This window comes from Piliocolobus tephrosceles, chromosome 1 (assembly GCF_002776525.5).
Source record: "Piliocolobus tephrosceles isolate RC106 chromosome 1, ASM277652v3, whole genome shotgun sequence".
Classification (NCBI taxonomy): domain Eukaryota; kingdom Metazoa; phylum Chordata; class Mammalia; order Primates; family Cercopithecidae; genus Piliocolobus; species Piliocolobus tephrosceles.
Window position 1 is genome coordinate 20,420,008 of NC_045434.1, and position 17,060 is coordinate 20,437,067.

Consider the following 17,060-nt stretch of genomic DNA (forward strand, 5'->3'; position numbering starts at 1 on the left):
AAAAGAAGGGAATTAGGTTTCACCTTTTGTAGGGAGAAATAGTGAAAAATTTTGGATATGTTTTAAAACCACTGTAAAAGCTTAGGCGAGATTTTAGTAGAATTGCTTGCTATCATAAGCAGATGGTGAAGGAATCTTAAGTTTCACAGTTGCTTAGACCCATGTCTGAGGAATGAAGGACAACAGAATTAGGAAAAACTACAGCAAAGACACAGACTTGATCTCTGTGAAGCCAGGTAGAAAGGCAAAGCTGAAGAATCACGCTAGAAAAACCTCCTCATCTAGATGATTATAGAATTCCCACTGAACCGTCTTGAGTTAGGGTTAGGTGAGGTTGTGAAAAAGTCTAGCCTTGGCTCTTTAAAAAATTGAGATGAAATTCACATGACATAAAATTCACCACTTTAACCACTGCAAAAGCATACAGTGCAAAACTATGTAATTCAATGTTTTCAGTATATTGTGGAATCATCACCACTATCTCATTTCAGAGAGTCACGCCAAAAGAAACCATGTAATCATTTAGTAGTCACTCCCAATTTTCCTCTTTTCCCCATCTCCTGGCAACCATTAATCTATTTTCTGTCTGTATGGATTTGCCATGACTATATCGTTTGGGGTCAAGAAGTAAAAGGGAACCAAGTTCAGACTACCTGTGAAGAATGGCTTGACAAGGATGGGAAGGTGGGAACTGACAAGTCCAAGAGAAATGGTAGAAGAAAATCACATCCATAGTAACAGGAAAGACAGAATAATGTAAGTAAATTTGTGTAAGTAGTTTAGGGTCACATTAAAAACTTGAACACAGAGAATCTGAATGGTTCCATGCTTAGATGTTATCTGAAAATTAAGGATAATTATAGGGCTTCACTGGACTCTATATTAAAATTTGCTTTAAAAGCACATCCTCACATTATCCTTAGTACTTGAGGATAGATACAGCTATTTAACTATTCAAAACTAGCTATTCAAAATCGGATTTGTTATTCCAACAGGAAATGTCATCTGGTTATTTTAGGAGCGTAGATAAGAATTTGGTGGAGAACAACTGACGAGGAAGATTGAGATTAAAAGTCTAGTGTTATTTGTCAGTGCAGTGATGGTCCACATGAGATAAAGTCAGGTGTGCACAGCAGCACTCCATCATGAAATGGAAGTGGTGGAGACATGATCAGGTCTGAACAGGTCCTGAAACACAAGTAAGTTCCAAGAGGAAGTGACCCAAATGCCCATGGTCCCCAGTTAAAAAATAAGCTGAGTTAAGAAATTACATATAATTCATAGTGTTGTTGCTGTTAAAATTTTTCAGAATTTCTCTCAATGAAAGGTGAAGGCTAATTCCCTTCTTTCTAAGTGTAAAGGTGTAAATTTGTACTCACTGACATTCCACAAGATGATTTCTTATAATTCTATGCCTCTCTCATAGCATCTAACATTATTGGATCGCATAGTAGGTGCTCAATCAATACCCTTAGTGGTATTGGTGGATGTCACCTGGACTCTTAAAGAGAACAAATGATCCTGACCACTGTGACTCTGACAAGCTAAAAAACAGACATTTTTGGAGCCTTGAGAAACAAAAGAAAAGGGCAGAGAAGCTTGCCCTCTCTCCTGGTCACTAAACTACCTGAGCACAACCTAACTGCAACCTCATGACAGACCCTGTGCCAGAACTACCCAGTTAAGCACTTCTGGATTCCTGACATAGAAATTATGAGATAGTAAACGTGTGGTGTTTTAAGCCAATATGTTTTCGAGTAATTTGTTATGCAGCAATAGATAACTAATACAACTATCCCTTATTCTTTCTGTCCAGATCTCTCCCCATTTCTTACCCCACCACTTTCTTTTCTTAACTCCTGGAATTAGTGCTACAGCAGTAGCTTTTAATTTTTTACTCATTACTTCAGGAAGTAAATTAAACATTTCAAGTTGAATTTTGCAGTGAACACCTATATACCCACCACTTGGATTTTAACGTTTTAGTGCTCTTTATCACATATTTATCCATTGATTCATTCCTTTCTCCATCCATCAACCCACCTTCTTTTGAATGCATTTTAAACTAAATTGAAGACATCAGTACCCGTCACCCTAAATATTTCACCCTAAATATTTCAATATGTGAGGCAGTAAATACATTTCAATGTTTATTTATAGTTATTTTTATTTTGAAGTAAAATTTAAAGACAATGAAATACATAATTCTAAAGGTCAGGTATATCTCTGGATCTGATCTTAGCTTTGGATTTCAGCTCTGTCACCTCAGGCAAATGACTTAACCTCTTTCTGCCTTAGTTTCCTCTTTCGTAACATAGGCATAATCATGCTGCTTATTTTTAGCAGTGTTAGGTGGACTGAATAAGTCAACATATTAAAGACCTGCAAACAGGGCCTAGCACATTCTAAACTCTCATAGATGTTTACCCTATCACTTCTTGGCTTTTGGCTAAGATCAAGTACAGGTATTTGCATGGATAAACTTATTATTAAAGGAAGCACACTCTTTGGGGCAAACTAAAGAGATGCAATGTTTCTGTAATCCAATTATTTTAACATATAAAATCCTGCATCTTTTATAGTAGGTCTCTGGGCAGATGGAGTTTTAACTGTTGACAGTGTAAGACTGTGTGAATGATGCTACTGCAGATCCAGTCACAGTGTCAATCTGCTGACAGTGACTGTTTCCCTTTGACATTTCTCAAAACCAGGACACCATCTTGAATGTTTCAAGTGTGAGAAAGAATTCCTCAAAGAGACTATAAGCTTTAAAAATACTAATGTGCATCTGGAATCACTCCTGTGAATATCATATTTTATGATACAAATATCTCCTGGGATCTCTGCATCATCAGCTTTTTAAAATATTGAATCTATATAATGGAGAAAACATTGCTCTATAAAACATAAAGCATTGCTGTCAAGAATAGGGCGAAAGAAAAGAAATTGGTGAAAGATTTAATAACTGTGGATCTTATGGCTAGAGGCAGATATTCAGCCTTTGAAAAATATTTAAGCTTGGCTTAAGTGGATTGACTTGAGTACTGCCAACAGGTTACATGACCAGAGTACCACAGGTAAGCCGCACCATCAAACCAGGTAGAATAAGTGAAAGAATGAGCTCCTTTCTCCCTGGTTCTCAGAAATGCTGCAGTAACGAAGCAGCGACCTACCAACATCCATTGTATGTCTCAAGACCAAAGTCATTTCTTAAAAAAAAAAATCAAAGTTATTCTTTAAAAAGTACCATGAAAAATGAAGATAATCAGTTTGGCGTGGTCAATGTGCAAGGAGGTTGTGAATAAACTCTGTCTGGCAGCTGACTGTCAGTCCTTCACCAGGATATGGAAGTTTCACCCCAACCCACTATTCTGTTTGTCCTGCACTAGAGATGGCTGCTAATTTACTAACCAAATTTGTAAAGCATTTAATGAAATAGGGAGAGAGAGAGAGAGAAATAAATGTACTCAAAAAACCCAAGCCAAAAGCTTCCTTCATGACTTGCTCCCAGAATCAGGATATAGGATGTGGCATATATGTGTGTATGTGTGTGTGTGTGTACACAGTCATTGGGCACATCCTATCTGTCTCTGTCTCTGTCTCTGTCTCTGTCTCTCTCTCTCTCTCTCTATGTAGATGGGTGCCAAAGTCTGGACAGTTGTGTTGAGGCTTTGGCACCCATCTACAATGGCCATTCTTCTAGCTTTTAAACAAGGCTGCCCTGTTGATAACCTTCACTGATAATGGCAAGCTACATTTTCTAGCCAGGCACCTCTGTTTTTACTGAGGACAGCTGACCACGGTCCCACACACTGCTTGTTTCTGGCCTGCTTATGCTTTGACATTGTTTTGGAAAGACTGGCTTTCTGAGCTTATGATGTAAGACCATTCCATAATGCCCCCTCCTGTTATGATCTTGTATCCTTTATTTCCTCTTCTACCTCTCTGGGTGTAGGGTGAGTATGTAATTTTTCTGACACTTGGAATTCAGTCTTTTTCTTTAGATGTCAGGTTAGTTCACCTCTCTTCCTCAGTTTTCCTTGTAATTTAATATAATAATCCCTGTCCTTCCTCAGACTACTAAAAGCCAATGTTCATTGGTGGCTAGGTCAGTATTGACCTCCTGAGGGAGGAATTTTAAAATGGGCCACTATTCAAGCAGACATCTAGAAAATCTGTTCTGTCTTGTACGAGTATAAGCAATGTTAAATTGGTCCTTGGAAGAGTTTCAGAGACAAAAAAATAATATAAATAGTCTGTTTAGTGGCTTCCTTTCTGAGATATATGAGGGTTTAGGTATCTATTTATATGATTGCCAAGTTTACTGACTGAGTTGAAGTAAGTGCAATAAGAAATAACAAGACCTTTATCACAGAACGATGATGTGGAATAGAGAGATTTATTTTGATTGAGGTTAATATTTAGAGGGCAGAATCATAAGGCATCTACCTAAGTTACTGAGAATTAACCATAGATGTCATATAGTTCATCTGAGTCAGGATGAATAGACAAACTGATCACTTAAAATGATACTTAGCTAGCATATTGAAAAGACTGAGATTTAAACTCCATTTAATGCTGTTGCTGAGGCCTTAGAATGAAGGCCATGAAAATGTACCTATATGAGGTAGTCTGAAGAAGCCATAATGCTTTTTAGGACACTTATTGGGTATGTTAAAAATGAGTTTTACTAATGAAAAGTGACTCCACTGTGTGGTTAATCATGTTAAATAAATGTTCCACATAATCACTGTGAAATTGAATGTTGGTAAATAAGCTGCTTAATATTTATTTAAATAATTTCATAAATGCAGAGGAATGAGAACTAAGATATTAGGTCATGATACACAGATTTGGGCAAAGAAGACATTCACTTCAAAGGGCCGGTGTTTAATTGCAGATATTCCAGAAGCTGTTCTAAATTCAAGGTATGGTCTTGGTTATCCAGTATCTTATTATGAAGTTTATGTGGCCAAATCAGGGCATGCAATTTATGTATGAATGCTCTTAGTTTTGCTGGAACAATTTAAGGGAAGATCAGAGTTCAGACATTTGCACCCTCTTTGAGGTGCATCCAGTGATCCTGTGGCCCTGTGTGTAGCACAGCATTCTGGAGGGTGGGGCACTGACTGCCCCGTCCCTTTTATTTTTTTCAAAAACAAGTGATTCCCTTGACTTTTAGAAAGGAGCCAGATATCACACAACTTTCTCTCTCAAGAAATCAGAGGGGTCTGGATGATGACTTTGAAGGCAGTCATTAAGGGAAATGTTGTTAATCACCCTAATCATGAGCTAAGAACTGTGCCACCCAGTAATGACTCAGGAAAAGTCTCCTGGCAACGTGTCCATATAAGTAATTAAGACTTTTTAGAATATGATATACCCCATCACTTCCTACCAGCTGAAATGCATAGGTGATAAATGCAAATAACACATATTATCATTTCTTGAGTATAAATGCTTTGCAGAGAGCTATATTGGAAAACATTATATATATATATATATATATATAAAATCTATAGTCAAAAAAGTATTATATGTAAAAAGCTCCAATGTATATAAGTATGGAATTGCCAAGAGTTTTGCCTATGGTCATTGAAAAATGTAATATTTAAGGAGCTGTCATAGATCTAGAAGACAGTCTTTGAGAACCACGGAGACAAGAAAAGCTTCTCTGATGGGCAAAAAGACATTAAAAAGAGGTGAAGGTGAGGCTAGCATATTTACAGGTGGCTGAGTGACTAGTATGTGCCTGTGGCTTTACTTATATTATCGTAATCTTTCAAATTACCCCACAAAGAGGTTCTTATTTCATTTTATACATAAAAAAACTGACAGTCAGGAAAGTCAGGTAATTTGTCTAAGTTTGCAGAGCTAGTAAATGGCAGAGCAGAGATTTAAATCTAAGTCTGTTGGACTCACAGCCCATAAGCTTTCCAGTATGCAAAACAAAATGATGTTGCATATGTAAATAAACAGTATTATTTCTATTTCATTCTGCTAATACGTGTGACTGATGGGCTTCTAAGGATATGCCAGAGATGGTCAAGTTGCTCCTGGGCCTCTAGTGAAGAAGGTGTTCTGGACCTGAGTGTAATTATAAATGTATTCATTCTGCACATATTTCTTGAGACTCTTCCATGTTCGTGACATTTTGTAGAGTTCTGACAGGTGATGCAAAGGTGACTGCATCTGCAACTTAAATACTGCATGCAGGATAGGTCATTGAATTGTAAGAATGACTTAACAGCAAAGACTCAGGAAAGACTAGTGCAGTAAGCAAGAGCATCTAGGGAGGAGGCATGTGTTGCATATGCATCACAATGAAGATGATGACTTTTTAGTCTGAAAATACAAAGGCTGGGAAGGGTTTGGGGGATACCAGATTAGAAGTCAGTTAACCATTTAGACTTTTCTTTCAGAGTAAATCCATGTAATACTTCAGCATCTCCTTTTGTGGGGATCCTGGGAAAGTAACTTTATTTTTGGTGTCTTGATTTTCTTATTTGTATCACAGGCATAATAATATCTACTTTACTCATCTAACATAATTTAGACTCAACTTGAGAAACTCAGAAAGTTTTCAGTTCTAAACTAATAAAAGGAAGCATCAACTTCATGAAATTAGAATTAGTCCATAGGGACCTTTAGATCTAATTGGGATGATTTGAGAAGTAGATAAATATGGTGTATTATGATCCAACAGCCCCAAATTATAGGCATGCAGATTAAAATCTATGATAGTCCAGTGGGGGAATTCATATCTAACTGGGAACTGAGCGTGGTCTCTTGCTTAGAATTAGATATACAGTTTATTTTAAACCCCAAAAGGCTTGGTAACATGTTATGGGCAAATTTATTAAATCTGAGATGTTTACCAAATGATGACATTGTAGGTTTCTGATTCTGTCATTTAATCTGGATGTAAGCAGCAAATAGATTATGAAGTTTCTATAAAGGAAATCCAGAGTTTAAATGATGATCTGACTTTGGGGCAGTCTTATTTCTTATTTTTTATTTTTGCAAGCAAGAAAAAAGGTGTGGTGGCCGTGCGTGGTGGCTCAAGCCTGTAATCCCAGCACTTTGGGAGGCCGAGATGGGCGGATCACGAGGTCAGGAGATCAAGACCACCCTGGCTAATACGGTGAAACCTCCTCTCTACTAAAAAATACAAAAAAACTAGCCGGGCGCGGTGGCAGGCGCCTGTAGTCCCAGCTACTCGGGAGGCTGAGGCAGGAGAATGGCGTAAATCTGGGAGGCGGAGCTTGCAGTGAGCTGACATCCGGCCACTGCACTCCAGCCCGGGCGACAGAGCAAGACTTCCGTCTCAAAAAAAAAAAAAAAAAGAAAGAAAGAAAAGAAAAACGGTGTGGGAAGTGAGCCACGAGCTGTTTTAGGAAGGAGGTTGTATATGGTAAAGACGCATCCCTGCTGCATTTCAATATTTAAAACCTGAGGACACCTATGGAGACCACAGACAGATGTAGCATTCTGGTTTTTTTCTTTTTATTGCTTTCTGAAGGGTATTCATCTTGCAGTGTCTTACAGTACCATAAGGCACTCTCTACTATCCAGTACCCCATTAACTGGGCATTTTCAATTGATAATCCACTTCCAGCAACAACTTCATGTTAACTGAGGCTCATAAAGATGAGATGTCAGCCTTATAATATGTTTCTCCTATCCAAGTACAAACCAGGCCCGACCCTGCTTAGCTGCTGAGATCAGACGAGATCGGGCACCTTCAGGGTGGTATGGCTGTAGGCGTTATAATATGTTTCTAAAACAACTTCTGAATCATCAAAATATGATTAATCATGTTCAGAATAAACTTTATGCCAAAAATTTTGCGTTCTAAATATCTCATAACAGGTAGTTTAGGCTATTTCAATTCTGTGTTTCTAATGATCAGTTTTTTGCCTGTATTGAATAAAGGAAGTTGCTGAATTATTAACCTAGATATGTCATAGGTTCACAGAAGTTCAAAGTTGGATCACATAAATAAAGTTGCATATTTTAAGAGTTAAATGCTGTCCACAAGGTGAGACTCAAGATATGAGAGAAGAAGAGATATGATTCAAGTGGTTGGAATAGATAATGGATAATTCGTATTTACCTATCTGTCATTATTAATGCAGTCTAATTGTTAAGCATATTGAGAACTCAATGGCACATTGAAGGGAGAAGAACTTAAGCTAGTAACATAAGGACCAGGACCAGGGAAAGAAATTTGGCTAGGGAGCTTACCTCCTGGGGTGGGCATTAGTCTAAATCTTAATATTCAAGTGGTCATGACACTGCTCCATGTCACTCCAATTTGGTGGAGTGACATAGCGGCAGGAAATTCACTTTATATACTATTCTGGGTTCGTAGCTACACTATGATTATTTGGATAAAAATGTTAACCAGAATTTGTGGTATGGTTGTCTGGAACTCAGAGCCAAGCAGAGGTTCAGGGCCCCAGAATGATGCGCAGAAATTTGGGACCGAGGAACTATAGTGCCAACAGTACACCAAGGCAGAATCTTACTCTAAAGAGGGGTCAAAATGGGTGATAAAGTTAGATGGGAAGGCTGAAACTTAGAGGACACAACAGTGTCCAGGACATCAGTCTTTAGGCGTACCAGATTTGGTCCTATATTTTGGGGCTGAATCTGCAGACCAGCAGGCAAGTAGGACTTTGGTTGTAAGGGTGGTACTAAATTTTCCTTATCTATTCTGCTGGCTGCCAACTTTCTGCTCTGACAAAGTTCCCTCAAAGAGGAAGGGTGAGAAGTGGTCAGGCAGCCACTATAGACATTGTTTCATTTTGAGGTTTTTCAGAATTTTTTCCTAACTATAACTTTTGTACATCCTACAGAAGGGATAAATGAGTAGGAGATAATGCTGTAGTTAGTGCAGTTGTGGAAGGATTTTTATTGTTGTTGTTGCAAGTGTAAAAATAATACAAATGAGGTAAAATAAGATGAATTTGAGAGAAAAAAAATACCTCATATCCACACATAATTTAGTTTCTGTTATAGAACTACTAATATTTTAGGGTTATTTCCATGATCGGCCAACTTTTTAATTTCCATCTAGGAATTTACAAGGACTTAGATTTAGTCTGAACATTAGTCGTCCTCAACATGAGTAGCTTAAAGATTTCTCAGCTGGATGCAATGGCCCACACCTGTAATCCCAGCACTTTGGGAAGCTGAGGAAGGAGGATCACTTGAAGCCAGGAGTTTGACACCAGTCTTGGCAGCATAGTGAAACCGTGTGTCTACAAAAAATAAAATATTAGCTGGCCATGGTGATGTCTGACTGTAGTCTTAGCTACTCAGGAAGCTGAGGCAGGAGGATCACTTGAGCCCAGGAGTTCAGAGCTGAAGTAAGCTATGATTGCAATACTGCACTCCAGCAGGGGCAACAGAAAAAGAGTCTATCGCAAAAAGCCCACAAAGAAAGAAACAAACAACAATAACAAAACACTTCTCAAGTTTGCTATGGTTTTAAAAGCCAAGTGGAGTCTTTATCTCCCCATTTGAACTTGAGGGGGTAGTTAGGGGAGAGGGAGACATTTGTGGCTGCCTTGATGAACAGAACGTGGCAGAAGTTAATACAGCCTGACTTCTGAGTCTCTGTTAGAAAAGGCCATTGCAACTCCTGGTTACTTTTGGGAAATTCTCTCTGAATTTCCCAACTTTGGTTGCTATGTGAGAAGCCCAGTCACCCTGAGACCAGCATGTAGAGACATCATGGAAAGATCACCTCTAGAGGGATGCCCAAGGACCCCCAGCTGTTCTAGTCCCAGTGGTTTTGAGTGTTCCCAGTCCAAGCAGGAGACATGTGAGTAAAGGAACCTTTGAGTGACCCCAGCCACTCTCTCACTGCAATCTCACTAGAGACACTTGAGCAAGAACTGTCTCACTGACCCCCGTCAAACTCCAGATTTATTAACAAAATTAATGTGTATGACTGTTTTAAGCCACAGTTCTGAGGGTAGTCATTACCTGGCCATAGATAACAGAATACAGCCTGAGGAACATGTCTATGACTCTGCTTCCTGATGGAGGGCAGAGGGTACTGGGATAAAATACAGATTGATCCTTACTGCAGCAATACATCCTCTTTTCCTCTCACTTATTTTATACTGCTCTTCCTTTTCCTATCCTGATTCTATGGCCAACAACAAAAGTTTATTGCATTCACTGCACTTTTTTTCAGGGCACATAGGAAGACTCCTAGAAGATTTCTAGCCTCTTTTGCAGTTAGGGTGAGGCCATGTGCCTGAGCTCTGGCCAACGGAATGTTGGCAGAAGTGATGAAAACCTCTTTCATGCCTGGTCCTAAAAACTTCCTATGTAATATTTGGATACTCTCTTCTTTTTCAGCAGTGACCTTGGAGGTCACATGTTTCAAAGGATGTAGGAGGGCACCTGAACCCACATCAATTGTGACGCAAGTGAGAAATAAACTTCTATTTGGCTAAGCTGCTCAAATGTTAAGTGTTGAAGCCATGTGTTTAGCAGCTAGTGAATTTATACAGCTCCTTTGACCCGACTCAATTTTTGCTGGTGCAGAAGACACACAGGAGGAACAATCCTTTCTTCTGAATATCTCACAAAGTTTTCAGCCTGTCCTAACATTCATTTCCAACCCTCCCGTAGGGCACATGGAAGATACTCAAAAAGTGATCTCTAAGCCCCACTCTCTTTGTTACATCTATCTCCATCTGAAAAAAATCACATTTCTAAACTTTTCTAAAGAAACTTGTTTCCCCTGCCATTGGGGCCAATGACTTACAAAGTAGAGACTAAAATACTGAAACATATTTTATAACTGAATTTTCTCTCCTTAAGAAGTTACACTAATAAACTTCCAAAACAAGGGAAGCAAGAGAGGGAGAGGAAAGTGTACCGAATACTTCTATCAGCCTCCCAAAAGAAGAGTGCTCTTTCTCAGAGATACTGTTTTTTTTGTGTGTGTGAGTTAAATTAAAATACATTTTCAATAGGTCAGCCAACTTCTGCATGGAAGGCCAAATCAAGAGAGTGAGCCAGTCTAGAAAATAAAACAGTGGTGTATAAAAGTTAAGCATTAATCTGTTTTTGCAGCTGTAGCGTTCTCCAGGGAGTTGTGTATTTTCTATCCTTGTTCTTCCCAGAGAAAAGAGAAAAAAAATAATATCCTCAAATGCTCTTCTAATTCTCACAGTCATTACCTCTTTCCCTCTTGCTCCTTATTTCTGTCTCTCACGTACAAGCACTCACACATTACAGTTTCTAATCATCCACCAACACAAGAGAATAATGGACGTCCTTTGCCATTTGAAGACAGCTAAAAGGTGATGGGGGAGGGGAAAAGGGGCAAACTACTCTTTGCCCCAGGAGGGAGCTCTTCTGGCCAGAAGGTAATAGCTCAACACTGCCCCACAGGTCACTGGACCCCACAGTTAAGAAAAAATGCTGGCACGGGAGATAAAAGGGATATAATGAAAATGTAAACGAAAAACTTTATACCAGGCATGGCCTGACAGAGGGAAGATTGATATCCCATGATGCTTTGTCTTGATGAGACAATGAAAAATAACCACCACAGCAGCTGTGTCAATATCAGACTTGGTAATGCACCACTGGCTGTGGGTTTTTATTTAATCCGCTTTGCTTTAAGATGATAACGGTTGTTACTTTTCAGTGCCTGTCTGTCAGCGCCCAGCATTGCAATATTCCTCCGCAGCTCTGCGAGCGGGTTTCATTTATTTTAAAATACCATTTCACACACTGCTGACTTTTAACAGTGTTCTGTGTGAGTTTGTGAGATTGAATAGTGACAGAAACAACACTTTTTATGAGAATACAGAATATTAAAAACGGGGCACAATATACAGATGGCAGTTTTCACTACAGCTTGTTTTTTTCCCCCTTGCTTCTGCTACTGAGCCTTCCCACTGAATGCATTTGTAGTAACACCATAAATGTCACTTTCACTGACTGCCTTTTGGCATTTTATTTAAATGGAATTCAACTCTGGCTTGCTGCTGCCGCTGTTGCTGCTGCCGTTACTGACTTGTTTTTAGGGTGGCTCCCCATTTTACAAAATCATCCCGTTAGCTTCATTCCTCATGGCCCCCAAAAAGGAAATATATGAAAAACCTCTCAAACCGTACACCCTTGGCAAAGACTCAAAGTCCAAGGATTCTGAAAGACTTTTACCAGGGGAGATTACTGTAGCCATATGTGTTTGGTCTTCGCAGCCATGGCTCAGTGGAAAATACTTCTGAACTATAGGAATACTCCCGACTGGGAGCTAAGATACTTCATCAGTGGGGAGGGGAGAGAGGACCAGCACACATAGACTATTTTCGGTTGAATGCTACAGAAAACACTCGGAGAGACAGGGCTCGGAGTGACTTATCTAGGCCTTGTGTCTATTATTACTGACTCGAAATACTTTGGTTGGGACGTTTTACCCGGGCCCTGGCTTCTCTCCATCGATTCTGTCTTGGCAGGTACATGCTTATGCTGCTGGGCTTGGAGACAGGTAGAGGGGTGGTTTGTTGCTGCCAACATGATGTTGACATGTGCAGATTCCTCTCTCTCTCCTTTCACTCTTGCACAAAACATCCATTGCTTCATCAATTCCAGAGACTAAATAGAATAGACAGGGGTGGTGAAGCCTTTTCCTGGGAGAACCTGTAATTTGGGGAAAGCTGGCTTCTTGACTAGGTCAAATGAGACTAGAAATGATCTGCTTAACCCAGCCGTATAGATGTGTCCACATCTCACAGTCATAAGCCTGAATCAAAGAGCCTAAGAGATTTCTAGCTAAGAGCTCAAATTTTCAGAAAATTGGAAATTTTTATAGAAAAAAAGTAAAGAAAATGTATTTCAAAGTCTTAGTTCTAGCCTCTAGACTGTAACATTCATCGCCTTTGTGTATAACTCCTTCAGAAACAAGCAAGGCTGGGAATATTCGGTAGGTTCATAAGCATTTTTACAGACTCGACTAGTTTTTGAAGATGTCTGAAAGTCTGCTTAATCTCTTTATATCCTTTTAATTATAAAAGTTAGAATTGGTAAGGGATGGGAGACTAGGCAGATACCCACAAAATAAACTTTTGAATCTCTTTATTTTGAATTATTTATGCTTATTTTCAAATTAACTTCTATAAACCTTTCAGAAGTACTGAAGTAAATAAAGGTAACACGACAACAAGTTAGGTCATCAAAATATTTAAATAAATTTATGAAAAGACACTACTCAAGACCCTACATCAATAAATAAAGGATATAAAAAAAGAGAAAATAGAAGTGGAATCCAGGCAGAGACAACATCTCATACTGTTTCTGTATTTCAAATAACACCTAACGCAGAAGTCTGTCTCTTCATATGCATTTGCCATCTCGGAGAATGGAAAAACCATCTAAACAATTTTCTTAGACAAAAATCTTGGGTGTCATTCTTAACTCTTCCTTGTTTGACAACTTCTCTTCCAATCAATCACTAAGTTCTGACAAGAGATCTACTTAATGTGATTTAAATGCATCTGTTTCTCTCCATCCCCACTGCCCTCATGTTAATGTGCATCACTGCTGATGCAGCAGTAATTTCCTCATCTTCTTTTTTTCTTCAGATCCATTCTTAATAATGTCGCCTGAATAATATTCTAAAACAAACATCTGGTCATGCACTGTTCTTCGTATATTTGCCATCATGAAAAAAGTTTTCTCTGAATACTTGAGCTCATAGCAATCTCTATCCTCCTTTACTTATTGTAAATGTCACTCATTTGACTTGGTCTGTGTTTATTGTCCTTTTAAAATCTTCCCATATGGATATGTCTTTTCTCCTCTCTTAGAATGTAAGAGATCACATTTATGCTTTTTTGGTACACTCTATAATAGCGAGTTGAGTATGGGGCCCAGTACCATGACATCAATAAATGATCAATAAATATTCATAAGGTTTGCTAAATATTTGAATTAGTCTAGCATGTAGTGTAGCCCCTGATAGAGTTAGCCATAATAAACCTGTTGAATCTAAGGCACTAGTAGTTATGCAGCAAAAGAGAAGCTCTCCATTATGTATGGTGGTAACCAGGATGTTTAGCCAAGCTAAGAAGTGGGAGTAAAATGCCCCTGTATGAGCATAGAAATCTCAGGGTTTGCCTAGAAAATCTTTGAGTAAATATGGTATTTCTACCTCCAAATCTTTTGCTTCACAATATTGCATTTTTTTTTTTATTTTATTTGAGAGTAGAATTGAACTCAGCAACTCTTCTCTGGGGCTGTTTATTTATTTGTTCAGTTTATTAACTTTTATTTTAGGCTCAGAGATACATGTGGAAGTTTGTTATACACAAAAATTGCATGTTTCAAGGGTTTGGTGTACAGATTATTTTGTCACCCAGGTAATCAGCATAGTACCTGATAAAAAGGTTTTTGACCCTCACCCTTAAGTAGGCCCTCATGTATGTTGTCCCTTTCATTGTGTCCATGTGTACTCAATGTTTAGTTCCCACTTATAAGGGAGAACATGCGGTATTTGGTTTTCTGTTCCTATGTTGCTTAGGATAATGAACTCCAGCTCCATCCATGTTGCTGCAAAGAACATGATCTCATTCTTTTTGATGGCTACATAGTATTCTATGGTGTATATGTAACCTCTATTTCTTATCCAGTCTACCATTGTAATTTTTGTAGCTACCATTGATAGGCATTTAGTCTGGTTCCATGTCTTCACTACTGTGAATAGTACTGTGATGAACATATGCAAGAATGTGTCTTTGTGGTAGAATGCTTTTTATTTCCTTGGGTATATACCCAGTAATGGAATTGCTGGGTCAAATGGTAATTCTGTTTTAAGCTCATTGAGAAATCACCAAATTGTTTTCCACAATAGGTGAACTAATTTACATTCCCACCAGCGGTGTGTAAGTATTCCCTTTTCTCTATCACCTCGCCAGCATCTGTTATTTTTTGATTTTTTAAATAATAACTATTCTGACTGGTATGAGTTGTATCTAATCATGGCTTTGATTTGCATTTCTCTAATAATTAGTGATGTTGAGCATTTTTTTCATATGCGTGTTGGCCTCACATGTATCTTCTTTTGAAAAGTGTCTGTTCATGTCTTTTGCCGACTTCTTAATGGGTTGTTTGTTTTTTTCTTGTAAATTTAAGTTTCTTGTATATTCTGGATATTAGAACTTTGTCATATGGAAACCATCCATCTGATGCAAACTATCCATCTGATAGTTTGCAAATATTTCCTCCTATTCTGTAGGTTGTCTGTTTACTCTATTGACAATTTCTTTTGCTATGTAGAACTCTTTATTTTAATTAGGTCTCCTTTGTCAATTTTTGTTTTTGTTGCAGTTACTTTTAGTGTCTTTATCATGAAATCTTTGCCAGGTCCTATGTTCAGAATGATATTTTTCTAGGTTATCTTCCAGGTTTTTTGTATTTTAGGTTTTATATTTAAGTATTTAATCCATCTTGAGTTGATTTTTGTATATGGTGTAAGAAAAGGGTCCAGCTTCAATCTTCTGCATATGGCTAGCTCTAGCGCTATTTAGAAGAGCTAGACACATCTTTTCTTATCACCTTACTATTAAGGCAGAAAGGGGTGGTGGAGTCTTCCTTTCAAAGGTTTATAAACAGCCTGCTGCTTTCTGGAAGGGAAAATTAGAATTGGATACAGTGAAATCTAAGTGGATCTTATCTCTAAATTTTCTTTTCTGGCACTGAATCTTTTATCCCTTAGGATTTTTCATTAATTAAATGTTAATTAATGTTTATTATTAATGTGAATGTCTAATTTACTTTTTGATGGAAATATCTATTACTTTAACATGTTTGTGTTTACTGGCATAGCATTTTTGCTTTTTAGGATTTCTGGAAGCTTTCTGTAGTCTCTTCATCGCTTTGTCTTTTGCTTTTTCTCTGTGTGTTTCTCAGCATCTACTCTCTGCGGCGATATCAGAGTAACAGTCTTCATTGGTCCCACCTCTTTTCATGACCTCTGCTTATGATCAGAAGGAAAAAAAATCAGAGAGAAAAAAAAATCTGCTAAAACAAATTTACTCAAACAATAATGCAGCCCCAAACCCTTTTCCTTTAGCATTCATAAGTAATGTAAAACTAGGAGCAGAAAAAGAGTAAGTCTCAGGGTAAGCCAATGGACCTTCCAGGAAAGGATACTAATTGCCTTCTTCTCCAGGCAAGTGTGACCTGTGTGAATGACAGAAGCTCAAATCCTCTGTGACCCGAGAAACACTGCCAAGGTGACGTTGTCACAAGAGGAACTGTGAATCAGCTGTTTCTCCAGAGACTTCCTACCAAGTACCATTTTATTTTCAACAGAAAGAGACAAAGTAGTCTCTCTCCTTTCAGACCCCGCCACCCCCTTCACTAGTAAAGCAGTTCCTGAAGTTCTAGGGCTTAAAATGAATGCTGATAAGAAAGAAAAAAAATGTTTAGGGACCTTTGATTTCCTAAACACACAGATATAAACTGCTTTTCCAGAGTTTTGCCTTTCATCAATTCAAGGACCCAACAGCAGACACAACCCCTAACTCTCCTGTCCCCCATTTTCCAAAGCAGGTTCCAGAGCAAAGTTTCTGGACCTGTAGCCGCATCAGACTTCCTAAAAATTACAATTCTCTTAAACTAATGTTCTTTGCTTTTTCTCAAGATATCATGAGATATTATGGGTGACAATAGATTTCTTCTCTTTTTGTAATCTTCAATGAGGACTTTGATATCTGGGTAAAAGTTTTCCTGGTCACCCCCAAACTACCTAAAATACTGGAGAGATTCAGTGTATTTGTTGGCATCACAGCCAATGCTTCCAAATTATGCTTTCTTGCATGCTTGATTCTAATCGTTCTTACATTATCACCCTGTAGCACCTCAGTGATCTATTTTCTGACCTGATCTGAATTCTTCCTTGTTTTTTGCTGTTTTAGTTACACTACACATCTATACTCTGCTCTAATTGTGACCTCTCACTCCTTGGCTCTTGTTCTCCAAGTCTTTCAGAGACTCCACCCAGCCTGGCTTCTCTTCACTCA